General features: G+C 48.2%; 1 protein-coding gene across 4 annotated transcripts in view; it reads right to left on the reverse strand.

Annotated features, from left to right (window-relative positions):
• LOC102376702 (dermatan-sulfate epimerase) overlaps nucleotides 1–18,193 on the reverse strand; it is a 350,602-nt gene that overhangs the window by 52,249 nt on the left and 280,160 nt on the right. The window lies entirely within an intron of this gene.

An 18,193-nucleotide genomic window follows, 5' to 3' on the forward strand; every position in this document is an offset into this window, starting at 1 on the left:
CCTCCCCGCCAGCTCCCCCCTCCACTCAGCTCCGGGGTCAGGACAGCCACCCCCTCCTGGAGCTGGAAGCTGCACCCTCCTGGCTCCTGCTCACTGGAGCCCAGTGGCACCGGCCCCACAGAGGGCAAGCATGGCCCTCGGGTGCCCTGCTTGGTCCTGCCCAGCCTTGGCCCCGAGCCTCCCAGTGTGACCACACCTAGTGCAACTGGCCAGGGCAGCTCCTTAGGACTTGAAGCCCTCCCTCCCCACCTAGCACCAAGCACTGGCAATCAGCCAGCCGGAGAGTGCACCCTCAGCAAGTTTGCGGATGGCACCAAGCTGGATGGGAGTAGTACAGTAGGCTGGAGGGTAGGGCTAGGATTCAGAGCGACTTAGACAAGTTGGAGGATTGGGCCAAAAGAAATCTCATGAGGTTCAACAAAGACTAGTGCCAAGTCCTGCAATCCCATGTACCAGTACAGGCTGGGGGCTGACTGGCTGGGCAGCAGCTCTGCAGGAAAGGACCTGGGGGGTGCAGTGGACAATAAACTGCACATGAGCCAGCAGTGTGCCCTTGTTGCCAAGAAGGCTAATGGCATACTGGGCTGCACTGGTAGGTGTGCTGCCAGTAGGTCAAGGGAAGTGATTATTCCCCTCTATTCAACACGGGTGAGGCCATATCTGGAGTACTGTGTTCAGCTTTGGGCCCCCGCTACAGAAAGGATGTGAGCAAATTGGAGACAGTCCAGTGAAGGGAAACAAAAATGACCAGGGAGCTGGGAGACATGATTGATGAGGAAAGACTGAAGGAACTGGGGTTATTTAGTCTAGAGAAGAGAAGACTGAAGGAATTTTTTATAGCAGCCTTCAGCTACCTGAAGTGGGGTTTGAAAGAGGACGGAGCTAGACTGTTCTCAGTGGTGGCAGATGACAGAACAAGAAGCAGTGGTCTGAAGTTGAAGCAATGGAAGTGTAGGTTAGATATTAAGAAAAACTTTCTCACTAGGAGGGTAGTAAAACACTGGGACAGGTTACCCAGAGAGGTGGTGGAAGCTCCATCCTTGGAGGTTTTTAAGACCTGGCTAGATCAAGCTTTGGCTCAGATGATCTTGTTGGGGCTGGTCCTGCTTTGAGCAGGAGGTTGGACTAGATGACCTCCTGAGGTCCCTTCCAACCCTCATTTTCTAGGTTTCTAGCATGCCCAACCTTCTGCACCTTCCATACAAGTGTTATCACCTCCCCCTGGTGCCATCATGCAGACCCAGTGGGATGGATCTAACTTTTGTCTCCTGCTTGAAAATCCCATGCCCCTGGTGGAATGTTACACCGTGAAACCCAAAACTCGGATGCATGGGCAAATCTAGGATTTTGAAAAGGTGGGTGTAGATGGTGATGTGCACCCTCCCATGTGAAACAACACAGTATTCTGCAGTTAAAAAGAAACACTTCCATGGGCAGCTTCTGATGGGCGGATAGCACCGCTCCAGTTCCACATACTGCCAGGTGGGTGGGCACTCCATGTCTTCCTCCAGTACCTCCCAGCTCCCTCAGCCCCCAGCCAGCTCCCTGCAGGAGTGCCCGCCTGGTTGGAGGTGCACAGACCCAGAGCGGTGCTATCGGCCCTTCAGGGATGCTGCATATGGAGGCATGGAGCCCGGTTGGGCCAATAGTGAGCCACTTGTAGTCCATGCGTCACTGGCTGGGCTTGTCCGGGGGCAGGGGTGGGGCTGGCTCCTGGTGCCAGGGTGCATTCCCAGGGACTCACATCCCCCAGATTTGTGTGGAGGTGGGGGCATAGTGGGTGCACACTGCAGGCTCATGCTCCCGGCCCTGCTTTCCTCCTCTGGGCCCTCCAGAGCACAGCATGTGCAACCCGGAGCGGCAAAGCACAGCTGGGACATGCACGAAAGCTGCCTGTCATTGCAAGCTCCATGCTGCCCTGGCCACACTTCTCCTGCAGGCAGGGGCAGCAGTGAGGGGCACAACCCTGCGCTGCCATGTGGCCAGGGCAGTGCAGAGCTTGCAGCAACAGGCAGCTTTCATGCGTGTCTCAGCTGTGCTCTGCCGCTCCAGGTATCACATGCTGCGCTCCAGAGGAGGGCAGCAGGGCCAGGAGCCAGAGCCTGAAGTGCACACCCACTCTGCCCTGCCCCCCGCCCCCAGATCTGGGCGCAACAGGTCTCCCCTGCTCCATGGGAGTGCGTGCTGCCCCCACCCAACCCCACAGCAGGCAGCTGCAGTGGGGGAGTCAGCTCCATGCTCCTTCTGCTGTAGCAGCCACTGCCTTCGGTTGGGGGCAGGGGTCTACGGACCTGGGTCCCTGGTCTCATAGCCCTGGCAGCCGGGGCCCCCTCCATCAGGGCTGGGGGACAGGGGCTGTGGGTGAGGGGCAAGGGGCACAAGCAGGGGTTGGGCTGTGGGTGGGGAGTGAGGGGCATGAGCAGGGCTGTGGGGGCTGTGGGCGGGAGTGAGGGGCACCAGCAGGGCAGTGGGGAGTCTTTAGTACAATTTAAGAACAGTCAACACCTTCCTGAATGTCAGAATTGGCAGCTGTAACTTTGACGTGATCCTTAGCCTTGAAACTTCCTTTTCCCCTCATATCTTCCAATGGAAAAAATTACTCATTACTTCACTTTTAACCCAAGACATCCAAGGCTTTGCTTGTATTGCCCACCTGTTTTTTGACATCCTCTTACATGCCTTTGTCTCTTCTAGGTTAGCCTGTTTCCTTGTTCTTTGATCTCTGAGCTGAGGAACACTGCATTTTTCCCTGGCCAAATTGTGCCTGTGTTTGAACCAGAACAGAAATATCCCAGGATTGGCATGTACACACATTGCCTTCCTAATCCCAGGATAACCATTTAAATGCACGTTACAATGTCCCGGCATAAACCGTTAGTACTTTTTATCCTGTGAGCTTTTTTAGGATTTATCCCTAGACAACAGATAGAAATGGTTAAACGGTTGAAATTTGTCAGGCAGTAAAATGGTTTATCCTGAGACAAATGCGACATCGATTTGTAGCCTGAGGGTTCCATTTCAGTATGTGAACATATATTTCAGGGCTGTCCAGCTTTAAGCGGCTAGGGGCTCCATGTTCTGGAAGCTGCAAAAGCGAGGACTGCACACTGTGTGGGCCACACCAGTGTGAACCACAGGTCCCACATCCTGCACACTGCATGTATGCCCCCCTCTGCCTCTGCCCAACTACACTGCATTTATGCACATCCCAGCATCACTCCCAGTTTTTTGGTGGAAGGCTCCCCTGTTACATTGTATTATGCAAGTGCCCTGGGCAGAAGTCTGCGCTGTGCTATGCTGCCACCTGGGGAGGGAGCAGGGACCTGGAGGATGGAAGGAGAGCCCAGAGACCCTGGCTGCTGCTGGGTGGGAGCTTGGAAGCCACACATGGCCAGCAGACTGTCAGTTGGTCAGGCCTGGATTATGCAAACAAGAAGGGAGCAGCTAGGACATTCAAGTCCTTAAATGTCCTCCTGAGCTTTGGGTTAATTTTATGATTAGGTTTATAATGCTTTTCTTGCTTGTTAAAATCCTGAATGGATACAATTCCAGCATTTCTGTGGCCTGTATTATACCACCATCCCCTTATTGCAACCTCTGGTATAAGAGCGTGGTGGGGAGGTGCAGCGTGGTGGAGGTGTTGCCAATCAGTGCATTCCACCTACTGAACTCTGAGCTGTAGGATGACTGATGAACTGTTGTGGAAGCAGAGGAAATTAGAGCAGCCACAAGAGCTACTCTTCACAAGGAACGCCCTGGTCCCCAGCTGCCTCCAGAATCTGAGAAGCACAAAGTTGGCTCACAGGCTTCCCCCTTCCTCCCCCCTTTCTTTGGCTGCACCTCAGAAGTAAGGGGCAGTTATACATGTGCTCTGGTAGGTGGGGAGGGGGGAAGAGGGGAGAAGAGAGTGCTTTAATTAGAGTGGCTCCAAGAGTCACACTAATTAAAGTGCATGGAGTGTCATGCATAGGTGCTTGGTGCCGAGTCGGAGGGGGGGGCACATGCTCCTCCAGCGAACCCTCAGTGTCAGGGGGGTCCCCCTGTGGCCTATCGCACTGAGCAGAGGGGTCTCCTCACAGTCGATATCATGCTGACTGGGGGACGTCCCCTCACGGCTGATCTGATTTACCAAAAAGCAGCCGCAGGACTTCTGTAAGTGGCCACGGCTGCTTCTGCTGGTGGTCTCACTCCCTAGCTGGCGCTCATGCACCACCTGAGAGCGTGGCTGCTTCGCCTGGTGCTGGTGGCCCTGCTCCCCGGCCAGCACTTGCAGGGGGGCACTGGCACTCTCGCCTGCCCCCCCTGCTCATTGCCTAAGTGGAGAGCTCTGCCATCGGGGGTACACCAGCATTGAACCCCCGTGTATCCCTATGCATCGTCACTGGTGTCACATGTATCAGCGTCCCTGTGCTGCAAAATGGTGGTGGGGTGTTTTAACTAAAGCTCTCCGAACAAGCTTTAGTTAAAGCACTCCACTGTCATTTTTCAGCATGGGGATGCTGATACACATGATGCTGGAGTATGCTGGAGTGCAGCAATTACCATGCTCCAGCAGATTCAGTTAATCAAGTCTGCTCCAACACGCTGTAATTACAGTGCGTTGGAGCAGTCTCGATGCATGTGTATAGGTGCTCAACGTGTCTGAACCTTGTGTCACTTATTTCTCTTTACTAGCACTGGCCTCTTCTGTGTACTTTACCACAACTTGACCATGTTAACTTCACTTGTGTTCCTCTCTGTGGCTCCTTTCATCTTGGATAGATTTGCTTTGTCTCTTTGCATCATTGATTCTTTCTCTGTTTTCAAATCTGAGCTGAGAATGTCACTTCTTTCTTGGCTTTAGCTCATTTCTTTTAGTTTGTACTCCTTTTGTCCCTTTTTTTTTTTTAATTTGGGAAGGTCCTAGTAAATTTTTAATAATTTTTGTGAAACTGTTTCCATGAATGATGTTAGGCAAAACAAAAGCCAAATTGTATATTGACCTTTCATGATACGTAATTCCAATTTGATTTAATTTGATTTTGGAAGTGAATAATATTGACTTGGCCACTTACACAGCAAATACCACATAGAAAATGTTTGAAAGCTGTTCTGTTCTGAAATATCTATGTTTCATATGTTTTCATTGTTCCTTTTTCCTTGGTCTTTACTGTAGCTAACATTAACAATTACCAGTACATACAGTATCCAACATTGTTGTGATTAAACCATGTTTTCTTAGGAAGTGCAGTCTTCCCAATACTATCAAAGTATTAAATCACATACATGGAAGCGATTGGTAAAAACTTGTACAGTCGGCTTCTTTAAAATGCAAACATCATCAGGGCTTTTTGAACTCCTTGGGATGGGGTTTGAACTCCGTGGGATTGGATGGGTTCAGCCTTACTCTACCATAACTTGAAAATATCTTTCTTCACACCTGGAAAGTTAAAAATTTTTAGATCAGCCATACTGGCATCTGTCCCACTGTATGAAGACAGTGGAGGGGTAAGAAGAAGATAGCTGCCAGAGACTAATCTGGCAATAACAAATTCTTTATTGTTTCAGTCCTTAGTCCCGCTCAGCTGTAGGGTCCGATGACCTTGATGTCAAACTCTTCTGTCATTTCCTATGCAGTTCTAATTCCTGCTTTGGTCTCTATGCACTACTTCTACAATGCTCAGTCTTTTCCAATCAGTCTTGTCTTATACAAACACCAGTATGCTACCTCATGGGGGACTCCGATGAATATCTTCTCCAAATCCACAAATGCACGAGGCAGTTTCTTATCCCCCTCAAGGAACCATTTTTGCATTTATCTCATCATGAATATAACATCTGTGATTCCCTCCCCTTGTATTATAAACTATTATATGTGTCTTTATTTGTTCTATTGGTTGCTGATCCATAATCCTTTCAATGGGTTTCATCATATATTCTACAATCTTTATTCTTCTAGTTTTCACAGTTTAGGATATCTTCCTTAGATTTTGCGATAACTTTTTGGGCTTCTGTTTTACGAGTCTGATATCTTTCTCAACTGTTTTCCTTTCTAGTCTTCTGCCATTCTTGAATCACCTTTTTTTCTTTTTTATACTGTTTTTCTGAATTCCACCACCATGACTCTTTCCACTTCAACTTTCCGTTCCTTGTCTTTCTACAGGTCCTTTCCTTTTCATGCTATTTCATGCTCTAACACTTTATTTTGCATAGTTTCACTATGCTCTCTTACTCTTGTTCTATCATTTTATATTCTCTCCTTTCAGATTCCACACTTTAATTTTTCTGTCTCTTCTTCTGCTGTTTTGTCTTCTTTCCCTACTGCAATCTCTACAATCAGAAGTCTATGCCGAGTCATCAGTGCTTCCCTTGGTATAACCTTGCTGTTTATGAGCTTTGTTCCATCTCTTTGTCTAGTCAGAATATAATCATTTGGATTTTTCCTCTGACGGCTTTTGTACGTGACAAAGTGTTATCTCTTCTGAAATACAACCTTAGCAATCCAAGCCTTTGATCAATTCTAGTACTCTGTCTCCATTCTCACTCCTGATGCACTGCCTCAAACCTTTCATTTCTTTCTCCAGTCTGTTAATTCATGTCTACTCCTGCTTTCTCTCTGGCATTGTTTTCATGGGACTTTCAAGGTTATCTCTAAACTGTTCTTTCTTTTCCCACTTGCAGTACATGCTTTGATGTTATGTTCATCTGGTGTCACTAATTTAACAGCCATCAGCCTCTTGCTCACTCTTGTAATCTCAGTCACATTCTCTTTAAAGCTACTATGCCACATTGCCACATCTCTATTGCTTTTCCTATCTTCCATATTATCAAAAATCTTGTATCCTGCTCCCAAGTTCTCTCTGTACTTCCATTTCATTTGTTGCAAACACCCTAGCTGCATTCCTCTTTCCAGCAAAAAAGTCTACTTCACTACCTCTGCTTGCAGGGCTCTCCACATTCAGTGTATTGGTTCTCATCACTGTTGATTCCCACTAGCTTTTTAAATCACAGTTGTGGGTTCTGCAGTACCCATTGCCTGCTTATCAAGGCACTGGGGGGACATCATGTTGCATGCACCTGGGGAATGCCCTAGCAATTTTCACATTGGATCTGAACTCCACGTACTTCTGTGCATGTGTAATTCATGCACATTTTTAAAGCATGATTTAGAAACAATTCTGCTAGGTCAGAGGATTTTTGTTCCAGTATTTTTCTTCCTTCCTTCTTTGTGACCAAACATTTCTGCATGGAAAGAAAAAATATACTTCTTGAGAATTTGTTTGCCTTTGGTGATTATTCCCCTGCAACTCCGGGCCTTTCAGGTGTTTCTGCTGCCTTCACAACTAACTAGGCTTTTTATGTTTGTGCCTTCTACCAAGTACCTCCCTAGCCCTGGACCCCTTCTGGTACTCTCTGCCTGGAATTGACTTTCTGCTTAATGTATACTTTTGCTATGAGCCTCAAAACCCTGTTCTGGGTAATATAGTAAAATTGAATAAAACAGATGGAAACAAAATGCTACAGGTATTCTTTAATTAACCAAAGCCATTAATTAGTGTGGAAGTCTCTCAAAGCAGTGACCATTCATAGTCATGGCTTAACTCAGGTTGCTAAGTCCTTTGGAAAAGGCCAGATCCTTTTTTGAAGCATGGTTAGTATAGAACAAATCAAGGGAAGCCTGCCTAATACTCACCTTTGCACTTCCTGAATCCTGGTTGCAATACTCCATACATAGCTTGGCTCCCTGAGGCTGCGTCAATGGCACATGAAGGCTTCTCTACTTTACAGAAAGCTACACTAATCCTCATGCAAGGACATTTTGGCTATGTGCCATTTTCTATGCCAGTCAGAGAGAGGGCAAGTAATGTCTGAGTCTCTGCAAGAGCTTTTACCCTACTGAAGTGATCCTCCCGGGGCTGGTTAAGCCACTTTTATGACCAAAACACGCTACCAATTTGGCACAAAACGAGCACTTAGCACAGGGTGGTCTAGCTCATGGAATCTTATTGGTCTTTAAATTGCCAGGCATGTTTATGTAGCTGCATAAATGCATATATTAAAATAAATAAGTAATCTCCTATCTTTCTCTAACTTTCCTCCCTCTCAGACATAATGGTCCAACTGTTCTCTTCCTCCCTTCCAAACTTGGCCTTTTGATTCCTTCTCTGGGGTGGCCAAGGCAACAATTTTGGTAGTGGGAAAGGACAAACACTAGAAACCTTCTTGGTGTCTCTTTGTGTGTCTAAACTGAACTACTTCTCTGTATTTCATTTCCCTCTTTTTCCTTCCTTCTTGGACTCACCCAGTGTCCCTGCAATGGGTTGGCCTAAGGCCTGCAGTTAGTCAGAAAAACTACAGAAGATTTCTATGTAAAGAGCAAAACTGCTGCATCAGGAAGTTCAGCTCCTCGAAGGTGGAAAAACTGGTGAAGCCCCTCTAAAGCATACATGGGACATCCTTTCAGACAAGGCCAGGAGGAAAGCAATCATAAAGCACAATCTGTAGTGCATCACTCTCCTTACAGAGGTTCACCATGGAATATTATGGGTTGAATAATGACATGGGCTCCAGAAAAAGCTCTGCATCTTATTTAGTCTGTTGCTCTAAATGACACCAATCCTTGTATCACAGTTTCTCAATGTTCTTTCAACCACAGTCATGTCACTGTCTCTATGCTTTTAGTGCCTTCTTCATCTTAGGCCCCAAACAGTCTCTGTTGGTGGTAAGATCTTAGGCAGGGGCAGGCAATTATTTTGGACAGAGGGCCGCTTACTGAGTTTCAGCAAGCCATCGAGGGCCACATGACAGGCAGCCCAGGGCAGATTAATATTAATTTTTAAAATTTTTTAGGGGCCCTGAGGGCCAGATAGAATGGCCTGGAGGGTTGTATCTGGCCCCCAAGCTGCATTTTGCCCACCCCTGCTCTTAGGGCTCCCTTGGTCTACAAAGCACAATGTTGGTTACCAAGGGTAATGTCTGTTAGACGCAATCTACACATTATATTTATTACTTAAGATGTGATTAACTAGTTAATCAAGTCTTGAGTAGTGACCCAGGTATACGTTCAGTCAATTAATGGTGCAGTGGTGACACGTAGGGGTGCAGGGCAGGTAGGAGTGCCAGTGCCTCCCCTGAGAGCACCGGCCAGGGAGTGGGAGCGCCAGATGAAGTGCTGCAGTCACTTCTGGAAGTGCCACAGCCACTGCCTGGTCAGTGAGGGAAGTGGTTCTTGCCCCTACCTTGGGCAAATTCAAGAGGAGGTCGGATGATCACCTGTCTGGGGACTTGTGAACACAGCATTCATTCCTGCCTGTGGCAGGGGGTCAGGCTAGATAATCTGTTCAGGTCCCTTCTGACCCTAGCTACTATGAAACTAGGAAACTATGAGATTGGCCATGGGGGGACCTCCCCCCAGTCACTGACTGGTTGCTGGGGGGGGACATCCCCCCCCCCCCCCCAAGGTGGCACCAGTTGCCTATGTAATGGCATGATAAAACAAGGAATACGTCACAAAGTTATTCTAGAAAAAAATGTGTAATAACTTAGTGGCTCCTTCTTATTATACCACTAATTGAACATGTGGCAAGGGGCTCCCTTGTGGCTAGGACCCCATCAGCTAATGAAGCTCCTAGCCATGGCAGTGCTCCCTGTGCTGCCATGGCTGAGAGTCCTGTCAGCTGCAGGGCTTGCAGTCACAGGAGGTTGCTACTTGCTGGTGCAGGGGAAACTCAGGATCGTGATCCTGGGCTAACACTAGCAATAAGGTGTGATTGGATCTGATGCTGGATCCTACAATTACACCTCCTGCCATGCACATGTGGTGGCATGGCAGGAGGCACAATCATGTGGATCATGTATCAGATCACCTGAATGGCTAAAGGGGCCCTTATGTTTTATAATTCTGTGGATCGGGACAATATTTATCTTGCCTCTGCCTGCTGTTTCCTTGTGGCAGCTGTTAAAGTGCCCAGCTGTCCTGCTTTTGCTCTCCCATTTATTTCTCCAATTCTTTTGCTACTGTTTTCTACTTGAGACTCTAAAGCAGCATACTAGGCTAGAACATTTCTTTCCACAGTGCAAGACTGCTGAGCATGTGGCTTCTCATACTAACATAACTTAATCTTACCTCACTATATTTTAAACATGACCTGGTGTTAAAAAACTCTGTCTTTAATTGGCTGCACCATGGCCTATTAGAAAATGCCAATCACAAAGCTCACACCCAGGCAAATTTTAAGAGACAGAATTAATCAGTGACTCCATTTAGCTGTCACATTGTCTCTCCTGCATTTCAAAGATGTTGCGACATTGCTTTCATTTTGTAACTGTACACCTCTGTCTTCACTGAATGGAATTTGTAAGAGTAGAATCCACCTGCTTTCTGGGTGTATTTGACATGATGAAAGTTGAATGGACAGCTAAAGAGCTGCTGGTATTTAGGAAAATACCTGGAAGACACTTACTTAGGAAACACCTGTCCTTCATATGCTCTGTATTTCTTTCTCCATTTTAATTTTTAAGGAGGATACATGAATGGAAAAAAGCCATGTTCTAGAGATCTTGCTGCTTACTTTCCACCTCAAGTCATAATTATCTCACAATGGTCTCATCGCTATTTATTTTTACACGGCACTTAAGTTCACAGTGTTATAGGCGCCTGTCAGACAAAAAAAAAGACAGTGCCTCAGAGGACAAACTGTCTATAGAAGATAGAAAAAAAGACACTGGAGAAAGAGTAAAACACAGAGTCCAGGTGAGGACAGGCACTTGCTCTGTTAATTCTTTTAACCTCAAATACATTCAACTCATGCCTGTTGCTCAACCACCACCTAATTTTTCAATAACGTACGCTGTTGCTGACCCTCAAGCTATGGCCATTATCAACCCCGTACACCAAGCTATGCTCCATTTGCACATCACCTTGGCACCTTGCAGTACTCCCTGCCAGCTGTCTTTCCATTCAAAAGAAGTGAGAAGGGTACAATCAGGATGCAACTCCCTAGCTCTCCTAGAGGGTGCTGTTACCCATTGCTGCAGAAGTCTCTGGGTCCTCAGGTGATGAAGCCCTTGTGATTGCAGTCTATTTTGTGTACGCGTGTATATCAGAGAGAGAAAGACAAATAGGGAGTGCTGGCCTACAACAGGCAGGTGAAGGGGATGAAAGCCCACGCTGGCTATCTCCCTCCAATGTTGTTGCAGCTGCTTTGCCTCTGGTTGTACATTCTTGTTGTGGTCTGCCCAGTATCATACATAGAAAGTTTACCTCCCTGCTTTATGACACAATACAGTGTCAATACAATACTATAGGCTGTACAGGCGGGATAGAGAGGGCAGGAAAGGGGGGGGGGTGGCACTCTATGTCAAGGAGCACTACACATCCTCTGCCAGCAGAATGGGGTCAGGGGAAGGGCAAGCTGAAGTGCTCTGGGTCAAGATCCAGGGGGGGCAAGGCGAGAGGGATTTGACGGTGGGGGTCTATTACAGACCCCCCAATCAAGAGGAGGAGCTGGACAGGGAATTTTCAGGCCAGCTTGCGGAGACACTAAAAGCAAGGGATGTAGTTGTCATGGGCGATTTTAATTACCCGGACATATGCTGGGAGGAGCAGTCAGCCGGGACGGACCGCTCCAGGAGGTTCTTGGCCGAGTTGCAGGACCTCCACTTGATTCAGGAGGTGCACAGTCCCACCAGAGGAGATGCCCTGCTGGACCTGGTCCTGGCCACAGGCGACGACCTGGTAAGAGGCCTCCAGGTTCTTGACCACCTGGGCAATAGTGATCACCGCGTGCTGGAATTCACCATCCAGCGTAGAGTGTCAAGGGCCCGCAGCAAGGTGGTAGCCCTAGACTTCAGGAGGGCCAACTTCAGTGAGATGAGGAGATTAGTGGGAGAGGAACTGGGGTCCTTGAGGGCAGAGGAACTCAGCGTCCAAGAGGAGTGGTCGTTCCTTAAGGAAACGATACTCGGGGCCCAAGGGGTGTCCATCCCGACAAGAAGCAAGGCGGGCAGGAGTGTCCAAAAGCCCCCCTGGCTCACCAAGGGTGTCCGGGAATGCCTGCTTGCCAAAAGGGTGGCGTACGCCCGGTGGAAGGGGGGTGTAATCTCCAAAGAGGAGTATACCTCCTCTGCTCGGGCCTGCAGGCGGGCTGTTAGGAAGGCCAAGGCGGAGATAGAGCTCGGATTAGCGTCCAGGATTAAGGATAACAAAAAGTCCTTTTTCAAATATATTGGGAGGATGAAGAAGGCGCCGGGTAATGTGGGGCCCCTGCAGGATATGCGGGGCAATCTGGTGGTTGCGTCAGAGGATAAAGCGGACCTCTTTAACCAATTCTTCACCTCCGTTTTCTTGTGCAGGGACCGGGACTTCCCTGCTGTGATAGAAGCCGGACGCGAGGGGATCGCCTTCAGACCTCAGGTTGGGGAGGACCGGGTTAGAGAGCTTCTGGAGGGGCTGGACGCGTTCAAGTCAGCGGGTCCGGATGCTCTCCACCCCAGGGTGCTGAGGGAGCTGGCTGGGGTTATTGCAGGGCCCCTGGCACGGCTCTACGAGCGATCGTGGTGCTTGGGCCAGGTGCCAGACGATTGGAAGGTAGCTAATGTGGTCCCCATCTTCAAAAAAGGGAAAAGGGAGGACCCGGGCAATTATAGGCCCGTCAGTCTTACCTCAATCCTGGGGAAGCTCTTTGAGAAGATCATCAAGGAGCACATTTGTGATGGGCCGGCATCCGAGATGATGCTCAGGGGCAATCAGCATGGATTTATTAGGGGGAGATCATGTCAGACCAACCTGATTGCCTTTTATGATCAGGTCACAAAGGCCATGGATGCAGGTGTCGCGGTGGATGTAGTCTTTCTGGACTTCAGCAAGGCCTTTGACACCGTCTCTCACCCCATCCTAATTAATAAACTAGGCGACTGTGGCATAGATGCCTACACGGTCAGATGGATTGCAGATTGGCTGAAGGGTCGCACTCAGAGGGTGGTGGTGGATGGATCATATTCGACTTGGGGGGAGGTGGGTAGTGGAGTCCCTCAGGGCTCGGTCCTGGGCCCTGCGCTGTTCAATGTCTTCATCAGCGATCTTGATGTTGGGGTGGAGAGCAACCTGTTTAAATTCGCTGATGACACCAAAATTTGGGGGGAGGTGAGCACGCTAGCAGGGAGAGAGAGATTGCAGAAGGATCTGGATAGGTTACAGGGGTGGGCAGACAGGAACAGGATGCGTTTCAATACGGACAAGTGCAGGGTGCTGCACTTGGGTAGTAGGAACCAGCAGCACACTTATAAGATGGGGAGCTCCCTACTTGAGAGCACGGAGGCGGAAAGGGATCTTGGTGTCATTATTGACTCCAAGATGAACATGGGCCGACAATGCGAGGTCATGGTTGGCAGGGCTAACCGGACCTTGTCGTGCATCCACAGGTGCATCTCGAGTAGAGCCAGGGAGGTGATCCTCCCCCTCTATGCGACGCTGGTCAGGCCGCAGCTGGAGTATTGTGTCCAGTTCTGTGCGCCCCATTTCAGGAGGGATGTGGACAACATGGAGAGGGTCCAGAGGAGGGCCACCCGCATGATCCGGGGACAACAGGGCAGACCCTACAGTGAGAGACTGCGGGACTTGAACCTATTCAGCCTCCACAAGAGAAGGCTGAGGGGGGACCTGGTGACCGTCTATAAACTCACTAGGGGGAACCAGAAGGGTTTGGGGGAGACGCTGTTTCCCCTAGCCCCTGCTGGCATAACAAGGAATAATGGGCACAAGTTGATGGAGAGGAGGTACAGATTGGACATCCGAAAAAACTACTTCACAGTCAGGGCGGCTAGGAGCTGGAACCAACTTCCAAGGGAGGTGGTGCTGGCCCCTACCCTGGGGATCTTTAAGAAGAGGCTGGATACTTACCTGGCTGGACTCATTTGAGTCCCGTTTTTGTTTTTAGGGTTTTTTGTTGTTCTCCCGCCCTGGCGGGGGGGCGGGCTAGAAGATCTATTAGGTCCCTTCCGACCCTAAAACTATGAAACTATGAAACTATACCATTGCCCATATAGTTCAAACCACACTATAATTTTAAATTTAATTTGCTCTCCAAAATCACTTAGGGTCACCCATTTTTAATGCAGAAGCTTGTTCATGAAGCACTTGTATTCATGATAAAAGGAGGCTTTTGTCAAATTTAAAAAACCTGAACAAGGCTACAGTTTTGTTATGCACACACTGATGAGCACAGGCACTGTTGAAAGGTAATGGTGTTTTATTCCCAGATCCCACTGCTGCTTTATGAAAATGCCATGGAAGCTTTGGGTAGAAAATCTAATTTTTACCTTGGTTAATGAGGACAAACTATTTTGTGGTTGCTTACTTTGTTCTTTAACATTCAAAGCGAAAAAGGTCAACATTAATGTTCTTTATAAAGCTGAGTGTTGGCGCCCAATTGAAAAATAAATAACTTTCTGACTGGATAATAGAATTTGCTCCGATTAGGTCAGCTAATAAATTATAGAAGTTACGCTGAGTTTTGTACTCCTTTACACTGTTGCCATTTTGTGTGTTCTACCCTCTAATTTGGACAAGTGGACGTAAAACATAGCGTGGTTTTGAAGTGGTGAGCATGGTTTTCATCCTCACTAGAAATATTTTAATCTGTGTTACAACTGTGTAAGAGAGACCCATGTATGAACTCTGCTAGAGCGATCAGGAAGTGGGAATGGTCTTTAGCACAGCTCTGATTAAAATAGATTCCTTACAGTGCTGACAGGCCTTCAGAAGGTAGCCTTTTCAGCGAACAGTAACATCTGTGCAGTTTTAAAACCTCTGTAGTGGTGCTTATTAAAGAAATGCAATGGTACCTGCTGTATCCTGAACAGATTTCTCCCAGACTTTTGCCACACATTTAAGAAAATGATCAGACATGCTGGCAGTATTGCATGTTTTAGTACCTTGGGCTATGTATAGAAGAATCCTTATTTATGTGCCATAAAGAAACAATTAAAACTGAATGTTGGCAAGATTTCCTAGTGACAAATGCTTTACGGATTTCATCTTAAACATTTGTGTTCTGTTTTCAATATTGTTCCTATTTATACTGGTTAGGCTATGTAAAAATAAGTGAGATTTGTTTCTTGAATAAAAGGCACATGACATACAAACCTCCATGTTTATATGTTCTTTCCTGTGATTTACAGAGGGCTTATATTTGTCTTCTGAAATGCCTTTTACTCAGGCCTGCTATTTGTTACGGACAGCTGAATGACTCTGGAGATGGCTAAGCAAAGACATTTCATAGGTGAAATTCAGCTCATGTTGACAGATGTATCATCTTACCCAGTTCTTATACATAGTGCTGCTTTACCTGGAACATCATGCAGGGGGTAAGGATCAAGGGTTAAATTTAGCCCCTAATACTGTTTATGTATTATATATTTGATCATCCTTGGCTAAAATACCTGAACAGGGAATAGGAGCAAAAACCCAGGCCTCTCTTCAGGGGAATCTCTAATCACTGGCTAGAGAGTCATGCTCTATATCTCTCTCACCTTCTTTCTGGATCCAGGAATCTTGTGTTTTGGCTGCACAAATTCAGCAGTGGGGTGGAGAGTATCCCCCAGCCTTACCTGTAACCTGGTGGTTAGGATATTCTCCTGAAGGTGGAAGATGTGGGTTTGAAATTCCTCAGACTGGTGGGGGAACTGCAGCTGGGTCTCTCATTTCCTGGGGCAATGCTCTAGAGCAGTGGTTTTCAATCTTTCAAAACAAGTGTACCCCTTCTGCCTCAAAGTTTCAGCTCATGTAACCCTTTATATTTTTGTCTTGTTTTTAAGGGGGAGGGCAGATCAAGTGAGGGAGGGAGTGGGACTGGGCCAGACACTGCACACCCAGGGCAGGGTGTGGGATAGAGCTGCAAGTGGCTCATCCGGGGGGCACGGAGAGGGGGGCTGACTCCTGCTGTTGCACGTACCCCAGGAAGGCAAAGGGGACATGTGCCCCTGGATTTGCAAGTGAAGTGGGGTGGGCTGTTGCTGGGGGCTGGGGCCGGAGCGGCACTGGGCTCTTCCTGGCGAGGGGATTGGGCCAGGATGCTGCTTGGGGCGGGTAGTGGCAGCACTGGGAGGGTTTACAGGAGGGGCTGCAGCCACTCCTGAATTCACCGTAGCCTCCCCGAGCCCCACTCCTAGCACCGCTGCTGCCTGCCCAGAGTGCAACACCCCTGCCAGGAACAGCTTGGTGCTACCCTAGCACTAGCCTACAGAGGCAACCCACCATTGCTCTGCATGCAGATCCCGGGGCTCATGCCCCCCTGCCCCCCTTGCTCTCCTGGGGTGTGGGCAGCAGAGGGAGCCTCCCCCCACCCCCCCACACACAGCTCAGTCCTGTGCCTCGCTCCGGCTGGACAGCCCTTGCCCCTGCTCCAGCCTCAGCCCCATTCCCTCCCCAACCTCTGTGGCCTCCATCTGCCCCCCCGCCCCTTCCCGCACAGCAGACTTACCAGCCAGACCTGGCTGCTCTCCATGCTGCTGGGCTGTGCCGGCTGCCTGGGTGCTCCTGCGCTGTGGCTGCACACATGCACAGGGCATTTATTGGTGGCATTATCAGCCACAGGCTGCCTGTGTGCTGCGCTGCAGCTCCGCGCAAGCAAGTGGCATTTATCGGCCACATCAGTTCTGCATACCCCCTACAACCTTTTTAAGTACCCCTAAGTGTACACTTAGCTGACAACCTCTGCTTTAGAGCTGTGGTTCTCAATCTTTTTTGTAGCAGGACCCATTTGTAAACATCAATGGCCAGTCCTGACCCAGTGCCCCTCACTCCTGCCCCATTGCCCCCTGCCCCTAGGCCCCGACCCCAGTGTGCAGGGCAGGGGTGGGTGTGTGGGGCCCGGGGGGGCCCTAAGCAGCCCCTCGCAGGTTGGAACTCTGCCAACCTCCAAGGGAAAGGCCACAGTTTCCCACATTTTTCTCCTTTAAAGGTGAATCGATTTATAAGTTTGTTGATCCATTTTTAAAGTTTGTTCGTGACCCTTTCATATATTCTTTCAACCTACTTTTGGGTCATGACCCACGGGTTGAGAGACACTGCTCTAGAGTGTTTACAGAGAGTGAACAATAGACCTACTACTACCAAGTGAAAGTGGCCATGGCTCCTGCTCAACTCAGGACTGTCTGGTGTTTCTTAGACGTTTTGAGCAAGCCTACTGAACTTGGCCTCTCAAGGGTCTTAGCTTGAGGGTCCCAAATAGGTTTAGCCATAAGACAGGCTCTGAACTGATCAGCTTCGCCAAGGCAGCAGTATTCTGGGTATATAAAGTAGCAAGTTCTCTTTAGGCACATAGGGAACTTTACTGGCAAAAAATGTGGCCTCCACAGCCTTTCAGGCACCCAAAGAGTTGCACAGTGGTTTTGAGAAACACACTTTTGCATTTAGGTGCCTAGAGCGGGACGTAGATGGAATTTAGGACACTAAGGCCTTTCCTAGATCTAGGTCTGAATGGATATTGAAGCTTGACAATATACTTACCTTGCTGGGTCAGAGATGGTGTTAAAGTGATATTACAATCTGCCACTGCACATGTGAATGGCAAGTGGAGTATTCTATTTTAAAAACAAAGGCCCTTTGTTTGTAAAAAGCACATCTATTTTAACATTACTACCAGGCTACTCTTGTTCCTTCTGTCGAGTGGCAGCTGGCTGCCTCGAGGAACTGCTTCCACACAAACACTGCCAACGTACTCTGTTGCCAAAGTACTTAGGGCACTTCTGCAAATACAAGTTCCCTGGGGAAACAGCATCCTTGTATCAAGTCAATAGCTGTTGTGTTGCACTTAGTGCGACCATCTTTTTTACACTATAGGTTAACTCTTTTTTCCTGAACAGTGTTGCCAGAGAAACTCAGGAAACACCAGATACTGTAAAGCCTAGAAACTATGTACAGAAGAAGGATATTTACACTTGCTGCATTCCTCCCCTATGTGGTGACAGCAGGATATTGATGTTCGGACTGGGAAGGAGTTATGCTCTGATTGCTGGCATCTCTCTACTAGCTCTTTATCTTTATACTCTCCTGTGGTTTGATCTGATATGATTTGACATATGATTTAACCTGTGACCTAGGAGAAAACTCTTAAAGGTGCAGCTACACTATTTCATTGCCCATTATTAGTTGGACAGATACTACGTTATAATTAAATGCTTTTCAAACCAGCCTGTGGTGATGGCAGTCACA

Source organism: Alligator sinensis, unplaced genomic scaffold (genome assembly GCF_000455745.1).
Source record: "Alligator sinensis unplaced genomic scaffold, ASM45574v1 scaffold38_1, whole genome shotgun sequence".
Taxonomy (NCBI): domain Eukaryota; kingdom Metazoa; phylum Chordata; order Crocodylia; family Alligatoridae; genus Alligator; species Alligator sinensis.